General features: G+C 34.7%; 1 protein-coding gene across 6 annotated transcripts in view; it reads left to right on the top strand.

The window, feature by feature from the left end:
- ZNF521 (zinc finger protein 521) overlaps positions 1 to 17,537 on the top strand; it is a 343,353-nt gene that overhangs the window by 2,293 nt on the left and 323,523 nt on the right. The gene's annotated exons all lie outside the window — the stretch shown is intronic.

Raw genomic sequence — 17,537 nt, 5'->3', positions numbered from 1 at the left:
CTTTCCTCCTCCGCCTCCCCTTCTTTTTTGGAGAGGGGGAAGGAGGAGGGGTCGGGTAGAAGTGGGGGTGGGCTGATATTTGAGAGCTAGACTTGAGGGGTGTTGTGGGGGGGGGAGGGAAGAAATGCAGAATGCGCAGGAGCCTCCGTTAACAATAATTTTAACATACAGGAATCGGCAGAAACCCTGAAGGGGAGGACAAAGGGTGGCTTGTGAGAGAATGTGGCGGCCCACAGGAATGTCCTGGGGAGATTCGGTCTGCCTTGCCTCCCTCCCTCCCTCTTTTGGCCCAGAGGTCTTGACAAACTGGCCTCCCACAGTCCCTCTTCACTCTTCCATCTAGGACACTGTCGCCTTTCCCTCCGGTGGACGCTGCCAGCAGAAGCCTCTGCAGTCTGCCTCTCAGTTTCCCTCTCTTGTGTATTTTGCAAATGCTCAGATTGATCTTTCCGGTTTTGATTTTTCTTCCTGTCCTGCCGCTTTCTCTCTTTGACCATCGCTGGCCAATTCATCGTGAACCTCACAATGATGCAGATAGTCTGTCTTCCAAAACTAGCTTTTCCACTGTACTCCCTAATTTTCCCTTTTTAAAGGGAGAACTCAGCCAGATACATAACCTGTGCTTGGGGAAGAAAAGTTGTTCTTTTCCTGCTGCTGGAGTTAATCATATATTATCGGTTTACAAAGGTTGAAGTTATTTTCTCTATCTGGTCTTGGCTAGATAGAGGAAGATTCGTAATTAAATAAGAGCTAGTGACAATGATTCACACGTCCTAATGAGACATATAGTGGGTGAAGAGACTGTGAAGTTTGGGGAAAGTTGGATTATGAATCAAGACTCCTGAATAAATTTGGAGGCAGCTAAATTAATAAACTTAATGTGTTAATCCTCATTTTATGTAGCAATCTTTGACAGTTTGCTTGATTGAAGTTAAAATACTATATTGGTAGGAATGGATAATAAAATAAAAAGGAATTTTATTTATTGAAAAGTCTGCTTAAACATTCAGTTTAGCACAATTGTTATGTCTGGTGAAATAAAAACTCAACTGGTAGAATTAAAAAAGTTATCTACTGGGTTCTAATAAAGAAGATAGAGTTATCCTATTAACCATGATATTTTTTAAGCCAACCCTCTAAATATCTCCAGTACACACTATTTAGAACCTTGAATTCATTTGAACTCTATAATTTTCATTGACTGAAGGTTACATACTTCAAGTATGTTTTATAGTCTGACAGAACAATTTGATGTTCTTCAGCTGTCTTTCAAAAAATATTTTACATTGGGAATTGTGTTGATTGTGCATATGCTTATTTGCAATAGCTTCTCTAAAGAGGAATAATTTATATGCCTTCAGGATTTTATGGCCAATAAAACTGATTATATTTGTGGGAAGATGTTAAAAGAAATTGGCCTGAACAAAAACCCCTCTATCATTGGAACTATGAATGTTATTTTTCTAAAGTTGTTAGGTGTACAAAAATATAAAATACTATAAATAGGTTCCATTTTCTGTATGAATGTATAAAATAGTTTTTTATCTGTACCTATAGTACTGTACCTATAGTACTGAGCAAAGAGCAGCATTCCAGTGTTAGAAGTACTGTCATTGACAGTAACTATTGACCTAAACAATTAGTTATTTAAATGCAGCACTTAAAACATTCCAAGACATTACTCTGTTCATTAGTCTCATTAGTCATAATACATGCTAATGCCATCTGATATATCATAACTGATGCAATATTTAGAACATTGCTATCTAAGTTATTGTAAAATCTTTTCTCTCTGCAGCTTTATTTTAAACCACCTACCTCCCCCAATTAAGTTGATTTTAAGCTGCTTGATATTATTTGAAGAAAAATACAGCAAGAGTTTGGTATGTTGAAGTTGTTCCCAAGTTTAGATATTCTGCTATCACTGCTTTTTAAAAAACACTCATTTTTTCAATTAAGTAATATATTCAAGAAGAATAAATATTTCTCATACTTCAGTGTAGACAGTTATAGACAATTTGTTAATTGTGACAGTCCTTTCTATTTTAATATTAATTGTATCTGCGTCTGTTTAGAACTGCAACCTTAGTTTTTTTCTTTCTTTCTTTGAAATAATTAATGCCTAAATCATTTAAAGATAAGCAGGAACTGTTGATTAAAAATGCAGTTGCAAACTTTCAGGGCCAAGGTATATTTTAAAAGCTCTCCTAAATCTGTGTGTGCTGACATTGAATCAACAAACCTACTCTATTAAGTGGGAATTAAGTTTCAACTGGCTTCCCTTTGCTGAAAAGAATGTAAGAGAAATATAATAATTTTTTTTTAAATGGGTACCTATCTAATAGTTTCATAAAATAATTATAGAATAAACACTTTCAGGATTGCTGATCAATTTGTTATGATCCTGTAAGAGAAGAAAACATTTCAAAGGCAGTTTATTTTTGTACCATTGATCATTTTTGTGCTTTTGATTTAAAAGTTGGCTTCTGAGCATATGTTTAAAATCTTAATTAACCACTTTCATTACAAGGGTAATTTATTTTGCTTAGGTTTTTTTTAATGAAAATCTTGTCTGTGAAGTAAAATCTCCATTTGAAAATGATAGCCATTATAAAAACAAGAAGGGAATGCTAATAAATTGTGCAAGGGTCCTCAGGTACTGATGAGGAACTGTTTCAATAACTTCAGTAACAAATGTTTAAAGCCAAGTTATTTTGAGTTTAAAAGGCCAGCATCTACAGGTTGTTTTTACATATGCTACATGACATGATATTTGCAAGGTTGAGTTTTCTTTTCCTGACTAGAAAAGGGAAATATATTGTACAATGTATTTATTTGAAGAAAAGCTAGTTTCAAGCTGTTTAAAAGTTGTCTCCTTCAAACTATTTTTAAAAAATAAAGAATGAACAAACTGAGCTGTCACCTATATATTAAGTATATTTACAGCAACAAAAGGTCAAGGTAGGCCATTGTGCATACACAAAATCATTGTTACATTTTCCTAAGCAATAGAGAAAAGGAAGATAAAATATGCCATACCTTTACACTGGCTTCTGGAAAGAATGGTGGTTTTATAGTTTGGCATATTCTATGGATCCTGTTAATATTTTTCTTATTTATTTTTATCATTAAGTGGCTTTATTAAAATAGAAAATTATTTTCAGTCATATAGCCAATTATTGTTTCCCTTCTATGTAGAAATGGGTATTTGATACAAGATAAAGGACGATTGTAGTAGTTCACTATGAGTACAGTTCTTGATGATGGTTTTAAAAAATATTCTTTGAATATAAGTCCCATTGATTCAGCAAAATTTACCTGGAAACCTCTAAGGAAATATGACCATGATGACCATATAAATATAAACCATCTTAGAATATATTCAATGTGCCACAGCATTCATGGAGGAAGTTATGAGGATTAAATTAGTCATGTCAGGGATATTAACAAGACACACATTTTTAAGGGACTGTCCATATTATTTTAATAACTCCCCTCCCTTACAATGTATTTTTATTGTGTTGACCTAGACACACTTTCACAACGTAACATTACTTTATGTGCCTATTCTGGAATAAGATCTGCTGATTTCAATATTATTTCCATGCAGGTAAGCGTGTGTAGGATTACAGCTTTCATTTGTAGATTTTTCTGATTTTCAGCAAGAGAAACTGCATTTTTATCACTAGACTATGCTTAACTTGATTGAAGTATTCTGAAATGACTATAGTGATATATATTAAAGACCTAAAATGCTTTAGGATTAACTTTCTGACATAATGGCTAGATTTTCTTAACTTTCTGAATGGTTAGAAATCTAGAAAAAATATATCCAATTTACTATTTTAGATACATATGTCAACAAATCACTTCGGTCACATTTTATAGAGAGCTAAAATGTTTGCATAGAAAAACACAGATGTTACAATATTGAGAATTACAATTTAGCAACATACCTCACAGAGTGAAGTATGAGAATTCCATCTTTGCTAAATGTTTTTTCTTTTTCAACCTTTACACAGAAAGCAGCTTAGAAATCATTAGATTTTGTAATTTATAGCATTATATAATCTGTTTAATAAAAATAATTATATCGGTATTAATCTAGCATGATTTCCATGATTTCTATTTTTTTGCTGTTCTTGTTCTAAAATATTTTTTCCTGAAAATATCCAATTTCAAAGCACTGTAGCAATACAGTCTTAAAAGCAAGGGAGAAATAATTAATACAGTTTCACTTGGTTTGTAAGCCAGAAATGACTGATTGGCAGAAGACTACTACCTTGCTTTGGTCTAACACTATAGGAAAAGTTGAAACTATATACATGAAATCACATTTAAACACTAAAATTACGCTTTAAAATATCCTTAGAATTCAGGCAATTATTATGCTTTTTGGTTACTTGTTTACATTTTCCTTGTTCATAAAGACAAGTTAATCTTTTGATATGTATGTATGTATGTATGTATGTTTCTGTGGATAGATAGATAGATAGACAGACTGACTGACTGACTGACTGAAACTATAGGTGCTACTGCTTGATCCCAAAGCTTTATCAAACTACAATAGTATATAGAACGCGATATTACTATAGCTATTTGCTAATGAGGCAAGTTTTATTATGTTGAATATGAAAGTTAGAATACATTGATACAAAATAGAAGATTTTCTAAAGCAAAATTCCATCATTTGGTGAGATATTTCCTTATTTATTTGGTTTTCATTATACATTTAGATGCTGGCACCACTGGTATGATTCACCTTGGATCAGGATATGCTAAGTGGGATATAGAACCATTTAGATATTAGATACTTTGGCTTCAAGCTAGTTAAAATGCACATTTTGTCTGAGTCATTCTTTACCTTTTTGCTACAAGTCATAACTCCATTGCTTTTAAGCAGGGTTTGTATTTCAGGATGACAACTGCCACATTTTGCCATTTTTACTGATTGTGGTAAAGTTAACTTACATCTACTCAATACCACAAGGTTCAGTATGGTTTTAACTGCTATGCTGTTTTGTCAGTATTGTGGCCCATTCCTTTGCCATATTTTCTTTAGTTAAAATTCTTTGGACAAATCTCTATCCTATTTTGTCTTCTGAAATAAAATGCCAAAGCAGAAGTATTAGAAGGAACTAATTCCCCCCCACTCTCTCCCCCCCTCCTTACTATTAAATTAAATTGCTAACTAATTGTTGCTGAATGTATCATTTTGTATATAAATAGAACATATGTATTGATTTGCAGTGTTCATTTAAAATTCTTTGCGTAGTTCTGTACTTTCACGCAAGTAAAATTTTACATTTTAGTAAGTTCCATTTCTTTGGTTCAAATGTCATGTTATACTACTCAGATTCACGGCATCTTTGTGTTTTGACAAATTATAAAGTTATTATATCAATATGAAGATGGTAATAAGTAAGTGGGAGAATTAAGCCACTATTTGGTTCCAATATAGTTTGGGATTGAGCATTTTTCAGTATATGTTATGTATTGGAAAGGTATTCTGAAACTACAAATGCGTGAAAAGAGTTATATAAGCTTCAGTGCATGATTTCTAACCTGCTCTTCAATTTGTGGGGGCGGGGATTACACCTTTTTGTCAAAGATTCCATTGAAAAGAAAATGTGGACTTCTATTTCATTCCCCTACCCCACTTCCTTTGGGGCTACCAGGACTTTAGTTAGAATTTGGATGCCTTATTTGTTCCTGTTTTATGCTAAAAATTTGTATGTGTAGTATTTAAATGTACATACGTATACAGTTAGTATAAAGGGCTGAAATTCAGGAATTATAATTTCTTTTAAGTTTCCTCCTTTTTGTAAATAAATAGTAGGAGAGAGTTATTAGGAATAGCTTATGCAAACAAGAATGAAGAGGTTTAAATGAAAATCCAGACCTTAGAAATGTGGCTACAGTTGTGAGTTTGCACAAATGCAAGAACAAAATCTTACTCTAATTTTGGGCAAGCATTGGTCTTTAGCATGTATTACTTTCATTGCAACACTGAGTAATTATGCTAGTTTAGTAATTATTAGAGATGAAAGAGCCTCTGTAAGATGTGAATCCTAAACTTCAGTAGCTTTACTTTCAGATAGAATAATGATCAAGCAATAGTTAGCCATATTATGTTGTACCAAATAAACAAGGCAAAACAAAAAAGGGGAACTTGATCTAAATTTTTCCAGTATCTTTCTTATTAAACATTCACCTGCATTATTCAGCTTTCCTATGTTTCATAAAAAATGAGAGAGATTTTGTACTTAGGTATGATAGACAATTTAGATCCTTTTGGGTTGATGCATACAATCCAAATTATGCCATGACTCAGTAATACAAACACATGCATCCACTTCAGAGGTTGTCAGAGGTTTGTTTAATATTATTTTTAAAATCTTTTCCTGTGGTGGGCTGTATTATCCTTACTAATAGTTAGGCTGGTGCTACTGAGCAGATCAGACATAGAGAACTTTAAAAGTTCTAAAACATAAACTTCTTTTCCATTGTTAGGGAGGACACTGATCAATATAAAATTAAATATAATTTCATTTATTTTTAACAGAACACAAACTGATGTATATCAGCTAGCTAGACTATTTATTAACCTACTTCCAGTATTACAGACTAGCTGGCAGTGATCTCTAAGAGTCTTAGGGGGTGACTTCTACCTCTCCTTCTGTTTGATTCTTTCAGATGAGAAATGAGCAACATGTAGATCTTGTTAGGCATGCTGCTTAGGGCTGATGGGAATTGAAGTTCAATCTATTGCATTACATTTCCCCATGTGCAGCGCTTATGCTTAAATTCCACCTACCAGTTCAGCCCATCACTTGGAGTATTCATGTTTGTTCCTGTTCTCAGCATTGAGGGGATATGAATCAAGTCAACTCCTTACGGGTATTAAGTAGACTTAGAAAGTCCTGAAGGTTTTTAAGATAGGCAGACACGCATCTTGGTTTAAAAATGTTTGTTCATTCATTGTTAAAAACAATATTCTCTTCAAATGGGAGCCAAGATAATTAGGGTGATGGGTTATTTTTCCAAAAAATACTTCTCAAACATCGCTTATGACTACTGAAAAAAATTAATACATTTTATTAGGCGAAATAAGAATTAACAAATTAGATGCAACTTGGTAATCAAGATGCCTCCTCAAATTAAAAAAACATCAAACATTTATTTCTAAATAAAATTTAAAGTTATTTGATGAAAATGAAAGGTAGTTGACTGATATTTCATCTTCTCTTAATTTCTGTTTAAACACCCGGAACTATCGGGAAGACAATTCCTTCAAATCAAATAAATGCCTCAGGATTCTTCTACAATGTAATCAATTTAATGCCCTTCAGGTGTTGTAAACCATGGGATTAAGTCTATAGGGCAGCAGGTAAAAGAAGGTTGCCTTAAATTTTCATATGACCAAAACTCAGTGAAGTTAGATGGGCCGTTATCATTACATTGGACAATAATTTGTATAGCAATTATTGTTAGTTTGGTCTTATGGTTCATTTAGCTGTTTACTGTGTATTTTTTCATTCATTTTTATTTTACTGTCTACTTTTCATTCATTTTTATTATTTATACACACACACACACCTGCTTGTCATATATACTTATACTTTGTAAATAAGTTTTGTGATCAGTAGGTTTAATATAGCATATTATTTGAACATTATATTTTTCATTACTTAAGATACTAAATTTTGAATTGCTACTAGTTATTTGATTTTTAAAAATTAATTGATTTAAGTTGAGTAATTGGTTTATGTTGAAAGTTTGAATTTCATGAACAGCTTCATAAACAGGAAGGGTAAGAAATGGGTATATGAGTTGAAGGTTGGAGAGAAAAAAGAAAAACAATGAAGCGAGAGATTAAACAATAATTATAAAAAGATAAGGAAACCATTAGAGCATTAACTTTCTAGAAAGAGGACGAGGAGTGATTGCTTTCTTCTACTTTTGTTCCTCTTCTGATCCTACCACTAATAAATATTCAGAATAGCCAATAGCCTTTGATAACTTTATCATTCATAAATTTATCCCAATATTTTTCTCAAATAACATGAGAAAATTCTTCCATATATTCATATACATCCAGATATGAGATCTTTGGGAATTGTTAGGCCTCTGAACTGAGACAGGTGGCAGCTGGGAACAAGGCCTTTCCAGATTTTCTCAAACCTTATTATCATACATTCCTGATTTCTTCTGCTGATATTTATTCTTTTAATATTAATATCTTTAAATTAATTGTTAGCACACCATTATAAGTAATCTCTGAGCTGCCAGAGTTAATCATGGAGTTTGTATTGGAAATCCCAATACAAGAAGAGAATATTTATGGACTGGAGCAGGGCTGGGCAATTAATTTTCCCAAGGGACCACATGAGGAACTGGGATTGTTGCGGAGGGCTGAACCAATAGCTGTCGGCTGCACTCTTCCCACGCCCACAAGGCAGTGCTTTGGCTGTGGCAGCACTTTTTCTTCTCGACCTCTGGGGTCATCAGCTGACTAAAGGAATACAAGGCAACTTTGCACAGCTGGACTTGATTCAGCTTCTCCCATCCTCTACGGTGGCCTTATTTAAATTTCATTTCAGTTTCCAATTGACCTCACATGGGCCAGGTAGAGGCAGGCAGGGTTAGATGTGGCTCAGGGGCCATAAAATACCTAGGTCTGGACTTGAGTGTCTCAGGAGCTCAGAGCAATATGACAACTATGAACATATCCAATGCATACCATATGGAAAACTAATGCTTCATTTGATAATTCTGAGCAGGAAGGCACCACTTTGAATGGTTTTCATATTGTCATTAGTAGATCTTCATCTGGTTGATTGGATTCAAAGATGACTTGAAAGGTTTTGGAGTTGGCTGCACTAGTGGTTTCTTAATATCTATGGACTAGGGAGGACGATAAACACATTTCCTCTTAAGTGCCCTCTTTTCCATGACTGGTACACAGATGAATTGCAGCAGGTAAACTAGTGAAGTATATGACAAGATGAATACCCGGTTTGATAAAATACAACATAAAATAAAATAAAAGTAGCAAAAAACAGGTTTTTTTGTGTATATACTCATGGCCTGCTGAGTTGTTTTAATTGTGAAGGATATGAATCACATCCCACCTCCTATTCTTAGAGGCCTATTACACAGGTCATGTTTCAATACCTTTCCTCTGAATTATTGTCCATATTAGTTGATAAGTTGTAGTTATGAAATTATTATAATTACAGTTATATTATGTATAACTTTGGTTAATAATAAAATAATAAAAAGGGAATTGGAAATGGGTGGCACAGCTGTGCAGTAGTTTCATTCCTGTCTCTTAGGTAGACTGCAAATGGTATCTCTTGGAGACAGTTGCTCATTGAAATGGGAGCTATTATATTTCCCCCTTAGAGCTCTGTTCTGTTTCTAGTGCTCTTCAGTATCTACATGAAGCCACTAGGGGGGATCATAAGGAAATTTGGAACTGTGATAGTGACGAATATCTGTTTGGAACTGGTTGATATCAGTTTGCTATAGACTGCCAAGTTTATTTCTCTATGACAGGTTCAGGAAGTGATATGGCTTCCCTGAATGCTTGCTTGCAGATAGTAGTGAGCTACATGGAAAATAAAAAAAACCTTGAAACTGAATCAAGACAAGACAGAGCTACTGATTGCAAGTGGTCATAATTCCAGAGGTCTGGTAGATTTGCTTGCTCTAAATGAGATTGTGCTGCCCCAGAAAGAGGAGATAAGCAGTATGGAAGTGCTTCTGGATCAAAATCTCTCTTTGTTTCCCAAAGTGAATCAAAGGCCAGAAACATCTTTATTAGCTTCTGTTGATGTGCCAATTGTGTTCCTTTTTGCATGTTATCCTGATTTTAGTACTGTATTCTACCTAGGTTTTTATATAGTCTGGGAACTTTAGGTGGTATACAACTTGACAGCAAGATTAGTCTTGACTACAGGAGAAATACCTGTGCTTTTAATTGTTGATTTTAATTATTAATTTTATTTAATTGTTTTTTTAAAAACTGTTTTTATTGTAAACTTGAAAGACTTTGATATTCAGCACTGTATCAATCAGTCCAATTAATCTACCAGAGACTAAATAAGTTAGCTGTGTATATGTGTGTGTGTGTGTGTGTGTGTTCCAGCTTAACTCTGGAACTCCTCGAGCATTTCAACGAAACTTGGTACACAGATGACTTACTCTCTGGAAACAAATACTGTGGGGATAAGACACCCCTAACCTGCGTTGGTGTGTATGTGTGCTGGCATGCAGGTGGCACTCAAAGCCCTCTCTGCGGGCATGAGAGCCATCGCCCAGCTCAGCTCCACCATGCATGCTTGTGAACCTCTCACCAGCCAGCTGATTTTTGGGTCTCTGCTGCACATGCGCGAGGGGACAGCAAGGCCCATGCAGGAGATGCATGCAAATGCGCAGGGGGTCATTTGCATGCATGGGGTGTGGGAGCACAGGGGTATGGCATGAGCACCCCCCATGGTCTGTTTTTGCTCCCTAGTAGAGAGGCCTAGTAAGCCCAAAATGGGGTATTGGGGGTTGTGCACGCTTGCATGGGGGGTGGGGGAGCATGGGTTTGTGTGTGTGTCATGCAACACTATAGATATAATTCATTCCTTTTCTTGTCTAATACAGGATTAGGATAAATAAACACCCGGGTAACGCCGGGTTATCAGCTAGTATTTCATAAAGAAGAGAATCCTTTTCTTCTCTATGGGAATGAATGGCTTGTAATTCTAACAAAAGCATCAATGTCTCATATTAATTTTGTTCATATTAATTAGCATCTTAAATAAGCATTGCTTCTAAATAATCCATGGCTGCCTAATAGTATTTTGTCACTCTCATTTCATATTTAATATAGGTGTGTGCAATTTGAATCCTAGTTTTCTGCACATAATAAAGGAACAATTTAATTGGTCTTTTAATTGCTTGGTGGTGGCTTGAAGGGCAGTGAAATTGCCCCAAATAGGCTCATTGGACTGTGATACCATTTTGCTTGGATGTTGTGCTAGGTTGAGTTTTGACTGTGGTCATTATACGAATGAAGTAGCATTTATAATTTGTAAGATATTATTATTTTTAAGTGTGTGGTTCAGTCTATGGAATTGGTTGTGATATAAATTATATAAATTATATTAAATTGGTATATATATTTTCTTGCTTAATTGGTAGTCTTTGTATGGATGTCCCTATCTTTGATTTATTTCTACTTCTGGAAGTAGTTAAAATGACTTTTATTTGAGTTGGCCCTTGCAAAGAATTGCATAATAAAAGCATTATAGTTTTGTGCTCAGAGTTCCTACCTTTCTTAAGGCAATTAACATTTCTAATAATAGGTGTTATTTTTGATCTTTGACAATGGTTCATTCAACTACCTCAACATATGACCTTTTTTGATACTTTAATGTTATTGTAATCAGTTAATTAATTTGCAGTTTGGTTAAAAGCAAAGCAGTTAGTTGCTTGTAATATCTTTGAGCCTAATGAGAACCCACTTCATTTTATACAGTTAGTAGGTATACTATTTGGGTGGAATCCAGGCTGTGTTTGCTGAAATACAGTAGCTAAAGCATTCTACTATTTGATTAAATCCATAGATTCTTAATAGGACTTGAATATATCTAATTTTCTCTGATCTAGGAGAATTGGGTTAAAATATCAGTTTAGCTGTGAAATTGTTGGGTAATTTTACTTAACCACTGTTTTTTAGTCTGGAGAACATCTGCATGTTTCAGCAGTCACTATAAAGGAGGACTTAATTATATTCTTAATTTCCGTTGTGAAAATTTTTACTTGGCAGCTTGTGAATAAGAAATAATGTTAGGCGCTCACATATACTTACACTTGGAGTACCTTTATATGAAGTTTTGTCTAATACACAATTTCCTCTTGTTATGTATCTGACACAGTTTTGGATAAAACACTTTTCATTGATGGCTATAAAAATTGTTTGGCTTTCCCTGCTTGATAATTGTAAAATATATTGGGCTTCAGTTTCCACTAAGTTGTGGATATAGATGTATGATCTTATCTATTAATTTTCACTAATTTAATTTAATTTTAATTTATTAGATTTGTACGGTTGCCAAATTCAGAAGAACTTTGGCTGGTGTACAATATTAAAAACAGAAATGACATAGAAGAATTGGCATTCTCCTACAGTAACGAGTTTATTTCCTATTTGATTTATATTTATATACTTTTTTTCATTAAAAATATTAGAATACCTAGGGGAAAATAAGGCATGGAGAAACAGTAGATTGTAATTTACGGTAAATACGTTGATGATGGGAAGCCTTTCATGGTAGTTGTGCAAATCTTTAGAAATAGATATTTTGAAAATGTGTAGTAGAGGGACTACCGTATCTGGTCTGGAAAAATCTAGTTTAGCTGCAGATAGATGGAATAAATTATATTTCTGTGCTGCTATTTTGTCTCAATTTTTCCAACCCAAATATGATGGCCTTTGTATTTATTTTACAATAAAAATAATTCAAGCAACAGTTCTACTAGGAACTTACAGATTTTTGCATGTGTGCGTATGAAGAGAGAGCCATCAGCAGTTTCAAAATCAGCTGTATAAGTTGAAAAAAGATGAGGCTGCTTTGAACAGTTGGAATAGGACAATTTGCCACAGTCAACTGGCTGTGGCCAATTCGCCATGACCAACTCACTGCAGGAAAACTCACCACTCGCCATAGGACAACTCGCTGGAGGACAATTTAACAATTCTACTTAATTATTTAAAACAAATAAAAATATTTTAATTTTTGCCTTTCACATTTCATTCTGTCCCTACTTTTACATCCTTTCTTTAACAATTCTATGACACCATTTCTTTGATATTAGTGTAACTCTTCTTCTGCAGTGAGTCGTTCTAAGACGAGTTGGCTGTAGCGAGTTGTCCTGCAGCAAGTTGGCTGTGGCAAGTTGGCCATGGCGTGTTGATTGTGGTGAATTGTCATAGACCCTTAACAGTTTGGAAAGAAGTACCTTACAAAAAGCACTTCTTTCAAAGGATTTGCACAGGCCTAGACAGTGGAGATTTTTTCCACACAATGGGTGTCATCAGGGAGGATGCTCTTTTTTGTTCCCTCACAGTTACAGACAACCAGCTGTATGTCTTGGTTGTGGTCTCCATTTTCCTTTTCCTTTTTTGAAATAATAACTTTGTGTTTATTTTATACAACATAGAGTATAATGAAACCATTTAAAATGCATAGAACATATAGAAAGAGATTAGATTTGGCCTGCTCCCTCACCCTAAAGCTTTTAACTTGCTGAAAAACTTTCTTCCATGATTTATCAATTATTGGAATCAATATTCTTGATAAATTGTTTAAACAGTGTTTATATATCCAGTTTAAGTAACAGCTCTATCATGCTGTTCATATGATGACTGCCTTTCTTGGGTTTGACAGACAACCAAGAGGAAAGAAAAGAAAATCAAGGATTCCCAAGATACCAAAAAACAAACAAACAGCTAGGGACAAACATGTATAAAACCCATAAAAATATGGTATTTATTTTAAGCAGTTAATTTCTCTTGCAGAATGTCTTCTTCAGGACCAGTCTTAATGACAGTTCTAGAATAATGTGATAATGTTCTAAATTCCATACAGTGCACACATTTTTGTTTTTCTAGCTCATGATTGTCCTTAGCTACTGTTGTCATTGTTGTTTTATATTTTTGGATCCCATTTTCCTCTTTTACTTTATTTTCATGGGATGCATTTTATGGACATTTGCTAGCAGTGACCAACTTACGTGATGAATCATCTTGTAGACACTCTTCTAGAAAAAGTTTTCAAAGTATGATGTGATAGCTGACTTTGACATGAAATTAAATATATAAAACAAATATTAATTGCAGAGTTTCTCTTTTTTGGCATTTAAGTAACATAGGTATTTTACTTAATAGTTATGGTCACCAAAATTTAAAACATATCAATAACTTCATGGATGAGTTGGCTTTCTTGGAGATTCAGTATTCAAAGTTTAATGGGAATCCCTAGCGCTGCGTAATGGAGTGAGCTCCCGTTACTTGTCCCAGCTTTTGCCAACCTATCAATTCTAAAGCAGGTAAAAATGCAAGTAGAAAAATATGGACCACTTTGGTGGGAAGGTAACCACGCTCCGTGCGCATTCAGAATTTAGTCATGTCGGCTACATGACAACGAAGATATCTTTGGACAGTGCTGGCTCTTCGGCTTTGAAACGGAAATGAGCACCAATTCCTAGAGTCAGGAACGAGTAGCACGTATGCGCGGGGGAACTTTTACCTTTACCTTTATGCTTATCAAGTAAAGGTGATGTAGTTAGAAAATCTTACCAAATAGACATTAACCCAAAATTAAAAAATGGGATCATATTCAGTTTTCCCAAGGAAGTGAACATTTGGAAATACTATTGAATAAACATGGTTGTACTATATTTGTATATGATATTATAAAGATTTAAGAATAAAGAAAACAGTACTGTTTAAGCTACCTTCCCCTATGCTGATGGCATCTAGGCTGCACATCTTTCATAAAAAGCAATTCTAAGGGATCCAGTTGGGAAAGACAGCATTTAACTATTCCACAACTCTATAGATTCTATTTTAGCTCCAGATATTTATTTTTTCTGGGTAGACAATTGAATATGTCCCCAAAGAATAGATAGGCACTTTGATTGCATTTCCTCTGTGGCTGTGGAAGAACTCCAGTAAAACTCCGTTGAATTCAAGATCCATGACTTTTATAAGTGATGATGCCTCTTATGGCAAACACTATTTCCAAATTACCCTGCTTGACAGCAATGTTACATCATAATTATGACATTCTGCCATTTGGTCTGCATATAAGAAAAAATGAAAAAGCTGCAAAAATCTTAAGCACCTGACTTAAGTCCTTTAAAATTGTTAAGAGTGTATTTGCTGTGTATTAATGTGGAACAAACATTTGTAGTAATTTTGCACTAATAGAGCAATACAGGTAGTTCTTGTTTAGTGATTGATAGTGACTTGATAATTATGGCAGTAAGAAAAAGGTAATTTTGCAACCAAGCTTCGCATTTAAGACTTTATGTACTTTATGTACTTTTCACACATCTGTAAAGCAAAGGAAAGCTGAAGTAAGATTGTAGGAACAGTCACGGTTTCACTTAGCAGCTACTTTGCTTAATGACTGACTTGCTAGTTTGAGTTGTGCTCATGAGAGGACTACCTATAACTCAGAGTCTGTATAATTAATTTGCCTGCTTTTAAAACTACAGAGACTTGTCCAGCTAGGGTCTGAGAATCGGACATGATTCAGTGGAAGAAACAAAAAAAGCCTTTGGTTAGAAGGCATATTACAAACAATTTATCACAATACCGTGTTGCTTTTAAATGTTGTTATGTTCAATTATAGGTTGAGATACAACGTATAGAAATCCTTACATTGTGAATCTGATCTTTACTGATATATTTTAAAAGGACATAATCAGAGGTGGTATTCAGCCAGTTCAAAGTGGTTCTGGTAGTGGAAATTTTGAGTAGTTCAGAGAACCGACATATGACCCCGTCTTCCCATCCCCCCCATTCCCTGTCCTATATTACCTTGTGGCTCAGCTGATTCGCTCAGCAGAACACATTGCCGTGCCTCAGTTGAACTAATTAACAGCTGAGATCACCAGCGCAGACACCGAGGATGGTCTTTGAGTGTGGCGTGCAAAGCACTCTCTCATAGAACCGGTAGGAAAAGATTTGGAATCCCACCACTAGACATAATGTAACTTCACCCAAGATCTTACATCTTTTCTAAATATTAAAAAATATTAAAAAGAGTCCCAGAAATATTTCTGCTACCGATGAGATATAATCAGAAGGTTCCTTTGAGCCTTTTAATTATTAAAACATTGATATGGAAGGTGTTGTTTAAGATATTTGATTTTATCCCAGGTAGGGATGAGCAAGCTATATTTCCCAAGTTCCCTTTTTGCAATTCTTCAAATTCCATCTCATGGATGACATATGTCTTCAGCACTCAGGGTGAAAAATACATAAAAACTTTGGTATTCCTTCTCATAGAAATACTATATATCGGTATAGAGAAAAACCCAAACTCAAATTAAGGAGGAATCATTTAACCATTGAGAACTAATCTGCTGTAATGATTAAAGCATCAAATTAGAAACTGAAAGATTGTGACTTCTAGTGCTGCTATCAGCACAAAGCCAGCTGTGTGATCTTGGGCTAGTTACTTTCAGTCCTAGGAAAGAGACAGTGGAAAACCATGTCTGAAAAACCCTATCAAGAGCCGTGGTGGCGCATTGATTAGAGTGTGGTACTGCAGGCTACTTCTGCTGATCACCGGCTGCCAGCAGTTCAAATTTCACAAGGCTCAATGTTGACCAATCCTTCCATCCTTCCGAGGTTGGTAAAATGAGGACCCAGATTGTTGGGATCAATATGCTGACTCTGTAAACTGCTTAGAGAGCGCTGGCTATAAAGCGATATATAAGTCTAAATTCTATTGCTATTATCAAGAAAATTGCAAGGACTTGTCCACGCAGTCTCCAAGAACCAGACAAAATTTAACAGAACAACAACAACCAACAAAAAAAAGACCATGAGAACTGCCTGCTTCCTGAAATCTTGCATCCCTGGAGGTTCAGGTAAAGATTGGGCACCCATTTATTCAGGATAGTGACAAGGATAAGATACCCACTGGAGGTAAAACTAGAAGATTAGAATAAATTATAGTTCTACTGTAGAATCTATAGAAAAACCAAAGGAAAAAGAAAACAGCCTACACCCAAAACCAGTGCTTCCCCTGTGTATCATATGGCCCCACCTACTTTGCAGCCCTCAAGCCATCTAAAAAATTAGTGTGATCCTTGTTGCATATTCTGATTAAAACATTTTAGTATCCCCTAAAAATCCTGGTTTGTCTACATACTACAACTACTGTATCACTCCTCAAAGGAAAAGACTGGCTTTTTATTCATTCTAAAACTTAATTTAAGGTTTTGAGGCTTATTTTGATCATATGATCTAGATTCTAGATTCCTAGATGTATTCTCTTAATGATTTTGTATAGAGTTGCCTTACCCATCCTGGGGTTCTAAAGGTGTGATGGGACCAAGTTTAAAATAAAAAAGTGTCAACAAATACTGGGTTACAAGTTAGGAACAACTAACATAAATGTCAGTTCATGGCTATAAAATGAAAACTTGATGGATTCCATATCACATATCCAAATAACAATCCCTTTTATGAAAATTTGCTATCTCTAATATTATAAATATTGTATGATCTGTGCTGTTATGTAGTTTTTTATTAAGTTTAAGATTGAAACTTTTACATTGACTAATGTTAAATTACTTTCCTTTCCAATAATAAATGGCTATGGAAGAGATGTTTGTTTAATGATAGCTATCAGTTAACACATGAACATTCTATATCCTTGGAACAACTTCTTGGGAAGGAAGGGAGAAGATACCACTTAAGTCTCTGAACTATAGGGAGTAGAACTATAGGCTATAGAATC

This window comes from Thamnophis elegans, chromosome 8 (genome assembly GCF_009769535.1).
Source record: "Thamnophis elegans isolate rThaEle1 chromosome 8, rThaEle1.pri, whole genome shotgun sequence".
Lineage (NCBI taxonomy): Eukaryota > Metazoa > Chordata > Lepidosauria > Squamata > Colubridae > Thamnophis > Thamnophis elegans.
Note: the sequence above shows the minus strand (reverse complement) of the source record. Positions and strands in the feature narration are given on the sequence as shown.